Below are 16,708 nucleotides of genomic sequence, written 5' to 3' on the forward strand. Positions count from 1 at the left end.
TTCCTTTAAAAAAAAATATCCAGGTTAATTGCATGAATATAAAATGGCTCTTATGGTATATTTAGCCGTCAGCTTTTAAATCTAGCAAGACAAAAAAGAACAAACTTCATTAAAAAATGTATCTTTTAATTATTACCGTTCTGCTGATAGTACAAGTATAAAACTATAAATAAATAAAAATATATTGTCTGTGCAGTGTGTATAAACTATAAATAAATCTTGGTCCATTGTTTTGAACAAGAACCGGCATAAAGTTCTGTAAACCAAGACACATTAAATAACATGAAATAAAGGTCAACATTAGGGATGTGCACGGTTAACCGAGTACCCGAGTAGGCGATCTGCTAGTCGGAAAATAAACACTACTCAGTTAATCTAAAGGTTATATAATATGGCATGTTTGACATGTTGACATTTCTGAGCGCCTGTGCCCTTTTTCAACTGTTACCAGAAAGGATAGAGCGTTGGCGGCTGCCTGGAGAAAAGCGCTAAATACAGAGTCTTTTTTTCGAGCGCTCCGGCTTTTTGAAAACATTGCCATCTCAACTTTTCAGAAAGGCGCTGCCAAAGTCACTGCGGCTCTTTCAGGCGACCAATGGTCAGATATTAGATAGGGATGACTCGTCCGCTGACTGGGGATCCCGGGGGAACCCCTGCCTGGCTATTAAACGGAATATCTGAAAGTGCACCGATCGTAAAAATAATAAATGCAGCCAGCTGTCAGGGGTAGTGATGACTGATTACTAGTTGACTACTGTCTAGCCAGCTAACTGGTTACGTTTTAAAAGCTATATTTATTTACATGGACACAGTTCTTGGGTGCAAAGTTACGTGGTCACAAAAACTAACAATAATTAGCCCATGGGCTTGCTAATGCTCGCTGTCCATGGTTCGGTTTTCCATACTGTTAAGCATTTTTAGATCAAACTACACCGTGGTTTTGCATAGTGTTAAAGCATTTTATGGATCGAGCCTCGGACTTTCAAACCTGCTACAGCGTAGGTAGCCTGTGAGAGAACCAGTGAGTATAGCCTAAATATGCCACTTGTTTTGACAATTAAACGCTGGTACCGGGTCTCAGATGTTGTTTATCTGCATACTGTGCATAGTAGGCAGTGGTGTGAGTGGACTTTGTACTCTGGCTCCAAGCAGCACTCCCATCATTTAGCGGTAGGATGATCATGTTAGTAATGAGCCCTGGGTGGTGCTGAAAAAGACAGCGAGTACCAGCACAGGCCCATGCGTGTATAGTACTCCTATAGTTTCCCAGCCTGCTATAAATAAATATGGAATGAATAGGCCTGTTGTTCAATAAATCTATTTAGTTTTGCATGGACATTTCTCTAATGAAGGCTTGACGCCGAAACATCCATTATTGTCCAATAAATTGGAAATAGGCAGTGAGTGCCGCGGTTCTTCTGCTTTTTAGATAACGCAAAAAAATTCATTCACTTGTTATCCGGCATCAGCAGTAAAGGCTTGGTTTAATACTTAATTTAGATTAGTAAATTAGAGGTCTGGTTGCATTTTGTAGGCTTAGAGTGGAAAAAAGGTTGATGAAAATAATTGACATTTTCGAGTTTTCAGAGTAGCCTAACGATAGGCTTCATAGGCTATGAGCTGGGCAGTCCACATTAAAGGAGAATGCTTGTTTTTGACAACCTGGACCTTATTTACAGCATATTATAAGACACTGAGATAACTTTGGTGTAATTCGGAGGCCTGTAGAAGAAATTTAAAATCCAGCGCGAGCCAGTATATCCATGTAATGGCGGCGGACGGGGCACTGAGAATGCAGCTTCTAAAAAATCGATTTTCTGCCGCGAAACGGTTGTTTTCATCAATCTGTCTTTATGAATCGCTAGTTGTGCTTACAGAGAGTGAGGGCTTGTTGTGGTTTTTCACATGCCTCTGTAATATGATCTTTAGAAACGTCTTTAGAAACGAAATAGCTTCCTCACTTGCTCCAACACGCATGTGCACAGCGCGCAGACTGGCTATTCAGGTTAGGTTTCTCGGTTTTAAAATTAGTCTGAATTCCCATCCCTAGTAAACATAAACATGAGGCCACATGTGAAGGCAGACCCTGCTGGGGGTGCCTGTCTGCTTCTTCTGCACAAAAGTGTCCAGAGTGCTTCTGCTGCATAAATGGGATACAAATTATTTTGTCAGGCAGACAGGCACAGTAAACATGTTGGATGTGTCAGCCCTATTTCAGAAGAAACACAATTTTTTGTACATGATTCTAGAAGCAGTCTTCTCCCCAGTAGAACCCCTATCCTGGCTTGCTAGTGCTAGCTAGGATAACGTTACCAAAAGCAATGCAACAAACTAACGCGGGCCAACTCCTACTAGTTAGCTAACCTTAAACTTGAAAGTTGAACCTACACGGACATCAGACTGTTCACACGTTTGTGCTGATTCATAAACTGTAACATTAAATAACGTTAAGCTGTGGGAGATGTATACTTTTGAAAAGGCAAGTAAGGGCTAGTGTTAGCTATGTGTTGCTACGATAAGCTAACGTGCATCTTACCTTGGCGAGTCGCTGGTGTCCGCTCCAACATGCTTCCTCTTCAAATGCTCATGCATGATCGTCGTACTGCCATGGTAAGCTAGCTCGGCCTTGCATAGCTTGCATGTCATCTTTTTCCCTGCAGCGTGTAAAGCAAAGTGCTCCCAAACTTTTGATGTTTACTCCGTGTTGGAGCCGAACTCGTAGACGGACTTGGCTCTGACATTTTATCCCACTGAGGGCCTGATCTACTAAAGGTTTGCACGTATAAAAACGTGTGCAAATGCCTTGAACTTTGTACGCCGGCTCCACGCAGCACTCCCATCATTTTGCGGTAGTCTAATCATGTTGGTAATGAGGTGGTGCTGAAAAAGACAGCGAGTACCAGCACAGGTTCATGTGCGTATAGCCTGGGGGAGCATGTCTGCTTCTTCTGCACAAAAGAAATATGCAAGGTTATCTATGAACGGTGGCAACAGAATGGGCCTCATCACGAAGAAGGGGCAAGAGTGAGGTAATGCTCACTTCAAATTCAAGACCTCGCTTCTTCTCTGCGAGGTGGGCTGACCAGGTGATGTTAACCTCATCATCTTCTTGTGTGAGGCTAACCTTCTGCAGACATTCATACCCATCTGTCAGGGGGAGACTTGACAGAGGTGCATATGTGACGTTGCCCTTGGGAGGAGATGGATTATTTTTTATGAAGAAAGCAGGATGGTTATTTGTGTAGGAATCAGGAAGTTCCGGGACTTTCTTTACACTGCTGTTCTTAAAGGACTAGTAAAGGGAAAAATCATGTTTAGCCCTGTTTTAAGGTTACTTATGATCATATACAATGGTTCAGATCAAAACGTTGACAAAACTAGCAATTTTGAGAAAGTCTGATAATTGCTCTACCACCGTTTTGGTCATACAATGGATGTGGGTGGGCACCATGAAAAATCATTAAAAAAAAACATGTTAAACTCTCAATTTCAAAGACAAGAAACTCACCAAGGTGTTAGCTGGCGTTCTGACATATAATTCGCCATAAAGTAAGATTCTAGTTCATCTGGAAAGGCTTTTTTAAATATTTAGCATAGAACTATTGAGTCGCAGCACATACGTGTGTAAACTTCCGCAAACTAGATAGCCTAGCAACATAAACAATAACAATATCTACCGTAGTAGTTCCGCTTCCTGAATCCCCTCTGCGGATTGATCTACACATCTACAACGGTTGTGTCAATACAGGTCAATGGATTTCATAATATTATCAATAAAACCCTACAGGATTCATACTTTGCGGCGAATTTGATGTCAGAACACCAACGGACACCAATTACTCCCTCGGTGAGCTTCTTGTCTTTGAAATCGAGAGGTTAACATGTTTTTGAATGATTTTTCACGGTGCCCACCCACATCCATTGTATGACCTAAACGGTGGTAGAGCAATTATCAACTGGTGTCTCTTTCTGGTCTTAGCATGAACAGACATCCCTATGTAGACCGGAAATTGGGTTTCTCTGTCTCTGGAATGCCTTTGTGTGGCAGCACCTTCTTTGTACTTAGCAAAGTAGTTGTATTGAGTCATTGCCAGGTCAGTTGTTGTCGCTCCAAACCTCAGCTGAGATGTTATGTCTGCCCCATGCTCAATCCTACAGACACACCTCAGCTGAGATGTTATGTCTGCCCCATGCTCAATCATACAGACAAACCTCAGCTGAGATGTTATGTCTGCCCCATGCTCAATCATACAGACAAACTGAAGCAAAGCTGGAGGCAAGGAATCATACACTGAACTCTCATTGAGATTGCCCCCAAACTTAGACTTGTGTTTGGCCATGTTCCTGCGCAATATCTTAGCAGCTTTGGCGAGAATAATGGCATCAGCATAGGATGATGCTTCTGACAAGACTGGACCAACCTCTTTTTCAAATGCCAGAAGTATATCTCACCCTTTCTTGTAGGCTACCAGTCCAGGTATCACTGCCAAAAGCCTCTCTTTCAGTCGGGTGGAGTTCACGTCAGGTATGTCTGTCCCAAACTGCTCAAGTCTCTCCATGTAAAGACTTACCAATTCAGCAAGTCGGAACACAGCGGGCTCATCACTGTTTTGAATACATTCATTTTGATGTTCGGATCATTAAAACATTTCTGTTCATTCAAGTTCTACTTCGAAAATCATTTTTTTTGCATTTGACGAGGCGGCCATCTTGAAAACTGGCGGCCATCTTGGATTTTCAGATGGATAACGTACTTTTCTTATTTATTCGTCAGGCTTCACATAGTCAACGGTAGGCCTGTTTAACTTTAGTTTTTTCCCCAGGTGTGGGTCTGGATAAATGAATGGGTGTGTGTGAGCCGAGGGAGGGGGAATCCAGTCTCATATAGACCAATGTTTTCCTGATGTGTTTCGTTTTAGGTTGGGTTAATGTTTAGTCGGTTAACCTGCCCCTCAAACAGAACCAACGCATCATCTCAGTTCATATTTCATGTTTCTTTTAGGTGAAAGCACGTATCCCCTACAGCCCTTCCTCTTCACTCCAGCTCGTCCACTAAAACCTCTCATTCGGTCGCGTCAAATTTACTTTTGCGTTTTCGTTCCTCTTCCATGGTGCAATTGTGGGATACAACACGCAAAAGCCCTCATTTAAATAGGGTGTTCTTCACACTTTTGCACCTGTTGCCATTCACGCAATTATCTTTGATAGATCACCCGCAAAACACATTCCAACTACACGTGCAATCTGAAGGACTGCACACGCAAGTTAGCGCTCTTTATTTGGGATCTTAGTAGATCAGGCCCTGAGTGACCCTTGAACTCTGAACGCTACTGCGCATGTGCGACTCGGGGGAGAAAAACAAAACAAAACAAAACCTCCGGCTATCAAGGCGACAATAACGACAATTAAATTCACTGGTGACTATTTTTATTGTCAATTTTTGTTGACAATGTCGACTAATCGTTGCACCCTTATTGCGCGTGTGCATGTGTGTGTGCGTGTGTGTGTTTGTGTGTGCGTGTGTGTGTTTGTGTGTGCGTGTGTGTTGTAGCCTTGCTAAGGCAAATAGCATTTGTTGGTAGCTTTGTCTGACTCAAAAACACTCCAGTGTCTCTCTCACGCACATGCACACGCACACACACACACACACACACACACACACACACACACACACACACACACACACACACACACACACATTCAGATGCCTAGTCCACATTACTGAATGCTGAAGCATGAGGTCATTGATGTGTGTGTGCGTGCGTGCGTCTGTGTGTGTGTGTGTGTGTGTGCGTGCGTCTGTGTGTGTGTGTGTGTGTGTGTGTGCGTGCGTGCGTCTGTGTGTGTGTGCCTCTGTGTGTGTGTGTGTGTGTGTGCGTGCGTGCGTCTGTGTGTGTGTGTGTGTGCGTGCGTGTGTGCGTGTGTGCCTCTGTGTGTGTGTGTGTGTGTGTGTGTGTTGAAGCTGCAGATCACCCAGGATGAACCAGCGGCTGCACAGCTGCAGTGCTCTGCTGTCTGCAGCATTTCTCTGAGGAGAGAGGAGAGGAGAGGGGAGAGAGGAGAGAGGAGGGGAGGGGAGGAGGGAGAGGAGGGGAGGAGGGAGGGGAGAGAGGAGGAGGGAGAGGAGGGGAGAGATGAGTAGGGAGGGGAAAGAGGAGGGGAGGGGGGAGGGGAGAGAGGAGGTGGGAGAGGGGAGGGGAGGGGTGAGGAGGAAAGAAGGGGAGGAGAGGAGAGAGGAGGGGATGAGGGGTGAGGAGAGGAGGAGGGGTGAGGAGAGAGGGGGAGCTGCGGGGGGAGAGGAGGAGAGGGGGGATGTGTGTGTGTGTGTGTGTGTGTGTGCTTGTGTGTATGTGTGCGTGTGTGTGGATGTTTGGTTTTATGCTTGGGATTATGCACTAAGCCACGCCCCCTGCTGTGGTGTCCTTTAAAAAAAGAGGTTTTTGTGTTTGTGGGACGGGGACCCGTCTACGCCTGTGACTCTACAGACAGGGAGGTCAGGTCACCGGTAGTCTCTCAGCCAGACCTGGGTAGTCTCTCTCAGCCAGGCCTATCTATCTCCACACTTCTCTAGTATAAGTTAGGGTCAGGATAGTCTCTCATAGCCAGGCCTATCTATCTCCACACTTCTCTAGTATAAGTTAGGGTCAGGATAGTCTCTCATAGATCTATCTATCTCCACACTTCTCTAGTATAAGTTAGGGTCAGGGTAGTCCCTCATATCCAGATCTATCTCCACACTTCTCTAGTATTAGTTAGGGTTAGGATAGTCTCTCATATCCAGATCTATCTATCTCCACACTTCTCTAGTATAAGTTAGGGTTAGGATAGTCTCTCATATCCAGATCTATCTCCACACTTCTCTAGTATAAGTTAGGGTTAGGATAGTCTCTCATATCCAGATCTATCTCCACACTTCTCTAGTATAAGTTAGGGTCAGGATAGTCTCTCATAGATCTATCTATCTCCACACTTCTCTAGTATAAGTTAGGGTCAGGATAGTCTCTCATAGCCAGATCTATCTCCACACTTCTCTAGTATAAGTTAGGGTTAGGATAGTCTCTCATAGCCAGATCTATCTATCTCCACACTTCTCTAGTATAAGTTAGGGTTAGGATAGTCTCTCATAGATCTATCTATCTCCACACCTTGTTTACGCTGTGCCAGCGCCAGAGACAGGTCTGGCTGGACATATTACCATTCTGCAATATTGGGGGAAAAACGCAGTATTTCTTTACACCAATCACAGTCGTCTTGGGCGGAGCCAGCCCCGGATGCAGCGACGGTGCTCTTGCAAAATAGTCTGGATCGAATCTGATTCTGAATCTGAGAGAATCTCACGGCCAAATCAGATTAATTTGTGTCGCCAGTCTCGCCACTGATTGGGCAGTGTGACAACGACTGACAAAGACTACAACCCTGCAGAAAGACTACAACCCTGCAGAAAGACTACAACCCTGCAGAAAGACTACAACCCTGCAGAAAGACTACTCTGTCACTAGTACTGTTTTGTAAGCTCAGAGTCTTGTGATTTTTCCATCAGAAGAGGGTTAAATCAATATCATGATATCCTGTAGAAGATGCAAGTGATGTGTATCATTCACACAGAATAGATTAGGATGGTCTGGACATCTGTTACTGATCAAGCGCTCCCCAAAACATCCAAACGCACATACATGGTTCCTCGTCTATAGGTCTCAGTTGTACATTTAGATTTGTGTGCATGTGTGTGTGTGTGTGTGTGTGCCTGTGTGCGTGTGTGTGTGCCTGTGTGCGTGTGTGTGCATATGCGCGAGCGTGTGTGTGTGCGTATGTGCGTGTGTGTGCGTGCGTGTGTGCGTCTGTGTGTGTGCATATGCGCGTGCGTGTGTGTGTGTGCGTGCCTGTGTGTGCGTCTGTGTGAGTCTGTGCGTCTGCGTGCATGTGTGCGTGTGTGTGCATGCATGTGCGTTAGTACGTGTGTGTGTGTGTGTGTGTGTGTGTGTGCTGTCCACTATCATTATTCCGTAAAGGAAGATCTCAGTTCTGACTAATTATCATGTAAATTAATGCTGATTCTATTGTAATATAATCTGCCCTGTCAGCCATTAAGCTAACACATATAAATGTAACTAAAATAACATGAGTTAATATGCAATTAGCACAGTTAGCAGGCGTTAGGCCTGGAGTTATAGTGACAGAGGAAGGCAGATAACCTTGATTCTGACTGACAGCTTGTGCACAGTTCCATGGACGTTGAACACTTCACTGTATAGAGGACATAATCCTTCCAACCCAGATTTAAAGATGCTTCTAATGTGTTCTGCTAGACAGCTATTAGCTGCACTTCTCTCACATATACTGCTGCCTAGTCTTGTTTCATGTTGTTTTCTCTGTGGATGCCATGTTATTCATTCATTCTGTAGCCTGGTAGTCAATAATACAGTCATACATTAGGCTGGACTGCATGAAAGATGATACAGACTCTCTGGATCTGTTGTCACAGCAGATTTGGCGCCACCTGGTGGTTATTTGAGTGGCAGGTTGGCTTGGCTGGCTGCCATGTCAGGAGAACCTCATATGCAGTCATCATTTCATCATCACTATTCTTTAAAGATGGGGCAGGTTAGAACAGAATGAGCTGATTAGAGATGGAAGTGCCTTGAGCTGCTTTGTGGCACTAAAATGTATTGACTTTATGGAGTTAAAGTGATCATATGCACGTACACACACACACACACACACTTATTCACACACACACTTCCTCATACACACACACACACTCAAAGTACACACACGCGCACACACACACACACACAAAGTACACACACACACAGACACACACACACACAGTACACACACACTGGCCTCTCTCCCTCCATGGCTCGTTGTTTAAACATTCTCCCAGTGTTGCTAGCCTAGCGTAGTTTAAACATTGTCTGTGTTCTTAGCCTAATGCTGTTTAAACATTCTCCCAGTATTATTAGCTTAGCATTGTTTAAACAATTTCTAAGTGTTGTTAGCTTACCATTGTTTAAACATTCTCTCAAGTGTTGTTAGCTTAGCAGTTTAAACAACATCTCAGTATTGTTAGCTTAGCGTTGTTTAAACATTCTCAGTGTGGTAAGCATAGCGTTGTTTAAACATTCTCTGCTGTGTTAGGTTAGCGTTGTTTAAACATTCTCTAGCTGTGTTCGAAATTGTTCACTCACGCCCTATTCCCTATGTAGTGTTCCCCATATACTGTAGTGAACTACATATTTTAGGGAATGATTAAATGGTTTTCGGACACTACATGGAACGTCATTGCGTCAGATATTCATGGACGCAAGCAAGCAAGCCCAGTATCACGTAAATCAGGGGTCTCAAACTCCCGGCCGCCCCACCCCTCCATCCGGCCCGCCCCACCCCTCCATCCGGCCCGCCCCCCCCCTCCATCCGGCCCGCCCCACCCCTCCATCCGGCCCGGGACGTGATGTCAGAAATATAACGTAACTCAGCTCGCTAAATCATTTCTTGTAGCCTACACGGCGCCAGCAGGCAGGCCTGCTATGCAAAATTCAAGTCGCTCAAACGTGGGCTTAATGCTGTTATAGACCTTTTTCCCAGCAGCCATGTTGAAGTGTAAATGGTAAATGGTAAATCGACTGCACTTATATAGCGCTTTTCCACCTTAGCGGCACTCAAAGCGCTTTACAATGGCCTCTCATTCACCCATACACACACATTCACACACCAATGGCGGTAGCTGCCATGCAAGGTGCTAACCTGCTCACTGGGAGCAATTTGGGGTTAGGTGTCTTGCTCAAGGACACTTCGACATGTGGACAGTCGGAGCTGGGATTCGAACCGCTGACCCTTCGATCACTGAACGACCCGCTCTACCAACTGAGCTACAGCCGCCCCCAAGTGTCATAGTAGGGTAAACACAGGTGTAATTGATCTAATGGAACATGACCATAATTAGGGTTATTAATCACACCTGTGTTTACCCTGTATGACACGTCAACATGGCAGCTGGGGAAGGGGTCTATAGTGGCAGCGCGTGAGGTGAACGCTGCATACAGTCACAGGTGCAATCAATCAATCAATCAATCAATCAATCAATCAATCAATCAATCAATCAATCAATCAATCAATCAATCAATCAATCAATCAATCAATCAATCCACACGTGAACATGAACTATGAACGGAACGCAGCTCGCCACCGAGAGGCTGTTTCCATGGTTAACTAACGTTAGAAACACAGACAGTTTCAAGAAAGATGGACATCGCAGTATTTTTTGTAGAGTTCAATGGAAAAGCTACCTGCCTGATATGCAAGAAAGTCCCTGTTCTAAAGGAATATAATGTCAAGAGCTATTCATTACTAAACATGGAGAACAGTGTCATCAGGAGACGAGAGGAGAAAACGAGCCACACAGCTGAGATGGCTGATGTCTCAGCAGTCTTTCAAGATGAGTGTCTGGCAAGCAATAGAATAGTAGCCTACAAATGTATTCAAAGGTCTGGCAAGAAATGGAAACAAACAAACTTTAATGAATGCAAGTACAGGTCCAGGGCAGGCTTACAGAAGTGATGCATCTTGCAGCTAAAATAGAATAAAGTACAAATGTAGGCTATTCAAGATAAAATAAAAGTAAGGAAAAAAGATTTGCACTAACTGCTAAAATATATTAAAATGTATAGAAACCGGTTTGAATTTGTATGATGAAAATGTTAGTTATGGAATAGTCTCACAACATTTAGAGACTGAGTTGTGAGTCTAGTTATGGAAATGAAAAATAACATTTTCAGAAATATTTCACTTTTTGTTAGTAGTCCTTGAAGTTGACATTGAAGTGGCCCTCCTATGAGATGACGATACCAGCAGTGGCCCTCCTATGAGATGACGATACCAGCAGTGGCCCTCCTATGAGATGACGATACCAGCAGTGGCCCTCCTATGAGATGACGATACCAGCAGTGGCACCAAGCCAATTAGAGTTAGAGACCCCTGACGTAAACAAACTGAGCACTGATGGCAGCAGGTTGAAATGTACTCAGGTAGAATTCCATTTTCATGTTCACTTTTGAATGCTAAATCCCAAATACATTGTTGAAACTCTCATGATGGGCAAGTGTGGTTTTGTCAACTATGGTGCTGTCTGATAATAGCATGCTGTAAATTTGCAAGACCGTGATAGCCAGTTAGCTCACAAGCTCACGACAACAGCTTCCATAACATTAACGGTAGCTGTAGGTGGCTAAAGCAGTTAGCTAACATTACAACAATGATTCCTGTAATTACTTTGTTGCTGTTGCCTCCCCACCAAGCCCCCAGGATTCGAAATCTAAAGTGAAGGCCTATTGAACCGCGCCATCTTGGCTAGATTTGTAGTCATTTTGCTATTTCCGGTGACTTTTGTACTTGCGCAGTTGAGCTTTTCTGTCCGACGCTAGTCCACGCACGTTACCGGCTCTCCCCGCTTTGATTTAGCAATGAAAACCGGCTTGCACCTGTTTTTGTCAAATATATCCATTGGAGAAATTATTTTTTGCTAGTAGATGGTATTCATTCCGTTCGCGATAAAGTTATTGCAGCCAGGCTAAATTCCTCCAGGGAGCCAGTGACAGGCGACTTGAAGAGCTTCACTCCCCGCCAGCAGGAGCTTTGTCCGCTGCTACCGCATCTCGGATAACCCACTGAGTTCGTGGCTGCTATTTCACATTCGCCCCTTGATCAATCCCAATACCGATCCATGGTAATAATGAATCAATCGTTCAGATCGGCAGTGCTGCATGCATGTTACAACATCATTGTTAGCTTTATTTACATAACCATAGACTACATTTATCTCTCTAACGTAAGCCTATCCATCTTACACCAGTCGGCCATTCGATAGCTAGAAGCGGTCAACGCCAATGTTGACCGTAGACGTGGACGCGTGTAGGACAGAAAAGCACAACTGCGCAAGTACAAAAGTCACCGGAAGGCCAGAAAAGCACAACTGCGCAAGTACAAAAGTCACCGAAAATGGTCAAATGATTACAAATTTGCCAAGATGGCGCGGTTCAATAGGGCTTCATTGTTGATAGCGGTCAGTGAATGGAGTGGCTGTATCCAGTTCTATTAATACATCCATGCTCCCCACGCACGGGCTCATCCGTGTCTGGTTCCGAGCCCCCCGCCGGTGGCGAGGGCGGCCCCCCAGACGATGAGCCCCGGGATGCCGGTGGGGCCAGGCTGCTCGTATTCCGGAGGGTGTTCCCCGGTATACTGGAGCGCGCGGCGGTCTCCATAGGCATCCCCCTCCCATCGGAGCCTGAGGCAAGATGCACCAATCTCTGGGGCATTTCTTGCTTTGAGCTCTCGATGCAGAGAATCAAGTGGCCCCTCTCTGTCATGGCACATATCGACAGGTTTGTCGAGAGTACCTGGGTGGCGCCTCTCGAGCAGGCTAAGGCCCCGGTTCGCGCCTGGACTGACGCCATGCGTGTGTCCGGCTACGAGCGCGACATCTCCGGTGGCATCCCGGCGCTCGAGCCCTCCTTTACCGCCCACTTCGCTCCTGGCGCGGCTGCGTGGAGCAATACCAAGAAGCCCCAGCTTCCCGGGGCACGAGACCGACAAGCGGCTACCCTCTCCGACCGCATGTACGTCCTCACTGCCCAGGTCACGGGCGCTGTTTCCTCCATCTCCATCCTGGTCACTACCTTGGCATCGGAGTTGAGCAGCGGCGCCTCGCCATCGCTACATTAGTGCTACATTAGACGCACGGCCTCGTTCAGGACCACGCCTCAGCTGCTAGTATGCTACGGTGCGGGCAAGCTGGGCTCCCCCCTTTCCAAGCAGCGCCTCTCTCGCTGGCTTTGTGAGGGCATCTCTGCTGCGTATACCGCGGCAGGTCGCCCTTTGCCTGGCCGGGTGCGCGCGCACTCCACTAGAAGAGTTGCCGCTTCGGTTGCGCTCTTTCAAGGGGTGTGTGTGGAGGATATCTGTGCTGCGGCGTCCTGGGCGTCGCCGTCGCCTTTTATCCGCTACTATCTACTGGATGTGCCATCTGGCTCCCTGGCAGACTCTGTCCTGAGTGTCGCTGCTAGGTCCACGCGCTGAGATGGCGTGGCTGTGTTGGTCGGGGCTGTGCTTATGGTAACTTCCCGACCAATTTTACATGCATGTTTGATGCAGCTTGACCATTGTTCCGCCCCCTGTGTGGGGTGCGCGGCCTTTGGTTTTTGGCTCCTGGTGGACACCAGGGGACCCTTGCGTTCCGTTTGTGGTCCTTTGCCTCGTCCGCCCGTCTTATTGCCTGACCGTCCCTCCGTTGGGGTTCGGGTGGAGGGAGTTGCACTTTACTACTGTGTGGTGCTTGTGTAGCCTACTCCCTTGCCTCCAGTGGGTTGATGTTTTTATGTCGGCCTGGCCCGCGTACATTGTGGGCATCGCTGGAGCTCCGCCTGTTACCAATAGGAGCGCTAGCGCCCCCCTATGGGGCGTAGCTCCACGATGTAGAACGAAGGTTACGTATTGTAACCCCAGTTCTACGAGTGGAGCGGAGCCCCATAGGGTTTTTTTCCGGGCCCTGCCTCTAGCTTTCTAGCTCGTCTGACTTAGTTGGGAGAGCAGATTGCTGGGGTTTAGCCACCTTTATAGTAGGTGGGGGGTCTGTGATTGGTTAGGACGATAAAGAGTACATTTTTATCTTCAGATTGGTTGTTGGCATGCCAACATGGGTTATCAATAGGAGCGCTAGCGCCCCCCTATGGGGCTCCGCTCCACTCGTAGAACTGGGGTTACAATACGTAACCTTCGGTACATCTTCTGTTCACTAGAAATCAAGGTGAATTGTGGGTATTTTGTAGTGGATTATATAGTGAATGAAATCAACCGTTGAGAATTTGAACACTACAAAAAATGGTGGACGCACTACAGTATATAGTGCACTACTGTATATAGGGAACGGTTTCGAATACAGTTTCTCAGTGTTGTTAGCTTAGCATTGCTTAAACATTCTTCCACTGTTAGCTTAGCATTGCTTAAACATTCTTCCACTATTAGCTTAGCATTGCTTAAACATTCTTCCACTGTTAGCTTAGCATTGCTTAAACATTCTTCCACTGTTAGCTTAGCATTGCTTAAACATTCTCCCAGTGTTGTTAGCTTAGCATTGTTTAAACATTCTCCCAGTGTTAGCTTAGCCTAGCATTGTATAAACATTAATGTAAGCCTAGCCTAGCCTGTCAGGAAGCTCAGGATGAAGCGTCCTTAGACATCGCTTCTCTGCAGACTTTAATTAGAATAGACTGTTTGTGAAGGAAGGGAGCTCCTGGTCTGTTGTCATTTTCATTCACCCCCTTTCTCCCCCCTCGTTCCCTCCCACCGGACCGTCTGCAGCCTCCCTTCTTTCCTCTCGTAAACACAACACTTCCTCATTAAAATCTAGGCTGCTGGCGGAGAGAAAGCTTCCTTTAACAGCCTTTGAAGAGAGAGAGGGAGCGAAAGAGGGAGCAAAAGAGGGAGAGAGAGAGGTGCGAGAGATAGAGAGTGTGAAGGCAGAGATGGAATGCCCCAGAGAGAGAGAGAGAGAGAGAGAGGCAGGGTCTAGACAGACCATTGTTGAATAGCCTTTTGCGTCACGAGGAGCGAGGAATGGAAGGAGGGAGGAGGGAAAGAGAAAGAGGGATTGCGGGAGAGAGAGGGAGCGAGTGAGCGAGGGGCAGAGTGGTAGAGCAGGGGGGCCAGTGGCGGAGAGCCTGGGCAGCAGCTGGTCTCAGTTTGTTTACAGACCAGGACAGATACCATTTTTGTGAGACGCAGGAAATAAAAACCAGCACCAAATAAAGAAGAAAACTCAGCCGGTCGGTCAGTCGGCCCCGGGGGGAGGGGGTCGTGGGGGGGGGGCAGGGGAGGGAGGGGGGACGAAGAGGGGGGGGGGGGTGTTGGGGGGGAGAATGGGGAGATGGAAAAGGCCAGAGGAAGGAGGGAGATGGTATCTACAAGAGGGTGGGAGAGAAAGGGAAGGAGAGAGAGTGTGTGGTGGTGTTAGTGGCTTTCTGCCCCAGGGGCTGGGGGGGGGGGGGGTTGTTGTTAAGCTCCTAACAAGTGTGTGTGTGTGTGTGTGTGTGTGTGTGTGTGTGTGGGGGGGGGTACAGGAAGTGAGTTCTCCATCCTGCAGTTAACTTGTGACCTCTTGGCTGCGGATCAAATGCTTGTGAATACCATGGAGCCTCTGTCTGTCCCTCTCTACTACAACACAACATGGAACAGGGCTGCACAGCACAGAGCTGCATCACATAGAGCTGCACAACACAGAGCTGCACAGAGCTGCATAACATAGAGCTGCATAACATAGAGCTGCACAGAGCTGCATAACATAGAGCTGCACAGCACAGAGCTGCATAACATAGAGCTGCTTCACATAGAGCTGCATCACATAGAGCTGCACAACACAGAGCTGCACAGAGCTGCATAACATAGAGCTGCATAACATAGAGCTGCACAGAGCTGCATAACACAGAGCTGCATAACATAGAGCTGCATAACATAGAGCTGCACAGAGCTGCATAACATAGAGCTGCTTCACATAGAGCTGCATCACATAGAGCTGCACAACACAGAGCTGCACAGAGCTGCATAACATAGAGCTGCATAACATAGAGCTGCACAGAGCTGCATAACATAGAGCTGCATAACATAGAGCTGCATAACATAGAGCTGCACAACATAGAGCTGCACAACATAGAGCTGCACAGCACAGAGCTGCATAACACAGAGCTGCATAACACAGAGCTGCATAACACAGAGCTGCATAACATAGAGCTGCACAGCACAGAGCTGCTTCACATAAAGCTGCATAACATAGAGCTGCATAACATAGAGCTGCTTAACATAGAGCTGCATAACACAGAGCTGCATAACATAGAGCTGCATCACATAGAGCCGCTTCACATAGAGCTGCATAACATCTTTAAGCAATAAACCATGAGAGGCCGTGTGTTATAGTGATTATAAAAGCTGTTATAAAATCACTATAACACACGGCCTTGAGTGGTCGATTGCTTTTCTACAACGGTTACTACATGTATATATTCACAAAAACACTCAGTAGTAACATTCAATCATTTATTTACCGATCATTCTTATCATTTTAGTATTCACAAAATCTTCCGCGATAGGCTATAGTTCTGAAGTAAATGGTTGCCAGGCAACATAGGCTATCTCGCCTATTTAGGTTGGCCTTGTTCACATAAACCATAAGGCATAATTCGGGTGGTTCACGTTTATTTGAATATTTCCAGCTATGGTGCAGTTATTAAAACAGTTCTCCAGAGCACTAGTTTTTGCTGGTAGGGGTTTGGAAGTGTTGGAGTCGGACTGATGAGTGTGTTTTTGTAATAGGATACGAAAAAGGCGAGGTTGCTGCGAGTGGTTGCTACGCAAAGCATAGTACCGCTTGATCTTATCAATGGCCTCGTCAATGAGATTGACTGCGCATTAATACTAATTGGTATGCGGTCGCAGCCGTTTACCACGGCTGCTAGCCAATCAGAATCAAGAACCAGAACTAACTGATGACCTGGCCCTCCCCTGGTCTGGGAGGGGGGCGGTATGACCTGGGGGTGGGAGGGGGGAGGGGGGAGAAGAGAGAAAGGGGGATGAGAGAGACGTGAGGGAGGAGAGAAAGCCAGACCGACCTCTGCTCTACAAACACATACACACATAGTAGCTCACACACACTCTCTTTCTC

The 16,708-nt window shown here is 46.5% G+C and overlaps 1 protein-coding gene across 1 annotated transcript in view; it reads left to right on the forward strand.

The window, feature by feature from the left end:
• The window catches only part of tnk2b (tyrosine kinase, non-receptor, 2b), a gene marked incomplete at its 5' end in the record, with an annotated part of 58,903 nt that overhangs the window by 220 nt on the left and 41,975 nt on the right, over positions 1-16,708 (forward strand).

Source organism: Borostomias antarcticus (assembly GCF_949987555.1).
Source record: "Borostomias antarcticus genome assembly, chromosome: 24".
Lineage (NCBI taxonomy): Eukaryota > Metazoa > Chordata > Actinopteri > Stomiiformes > Stomiidae > Borostomias > Borostomias antarcticus.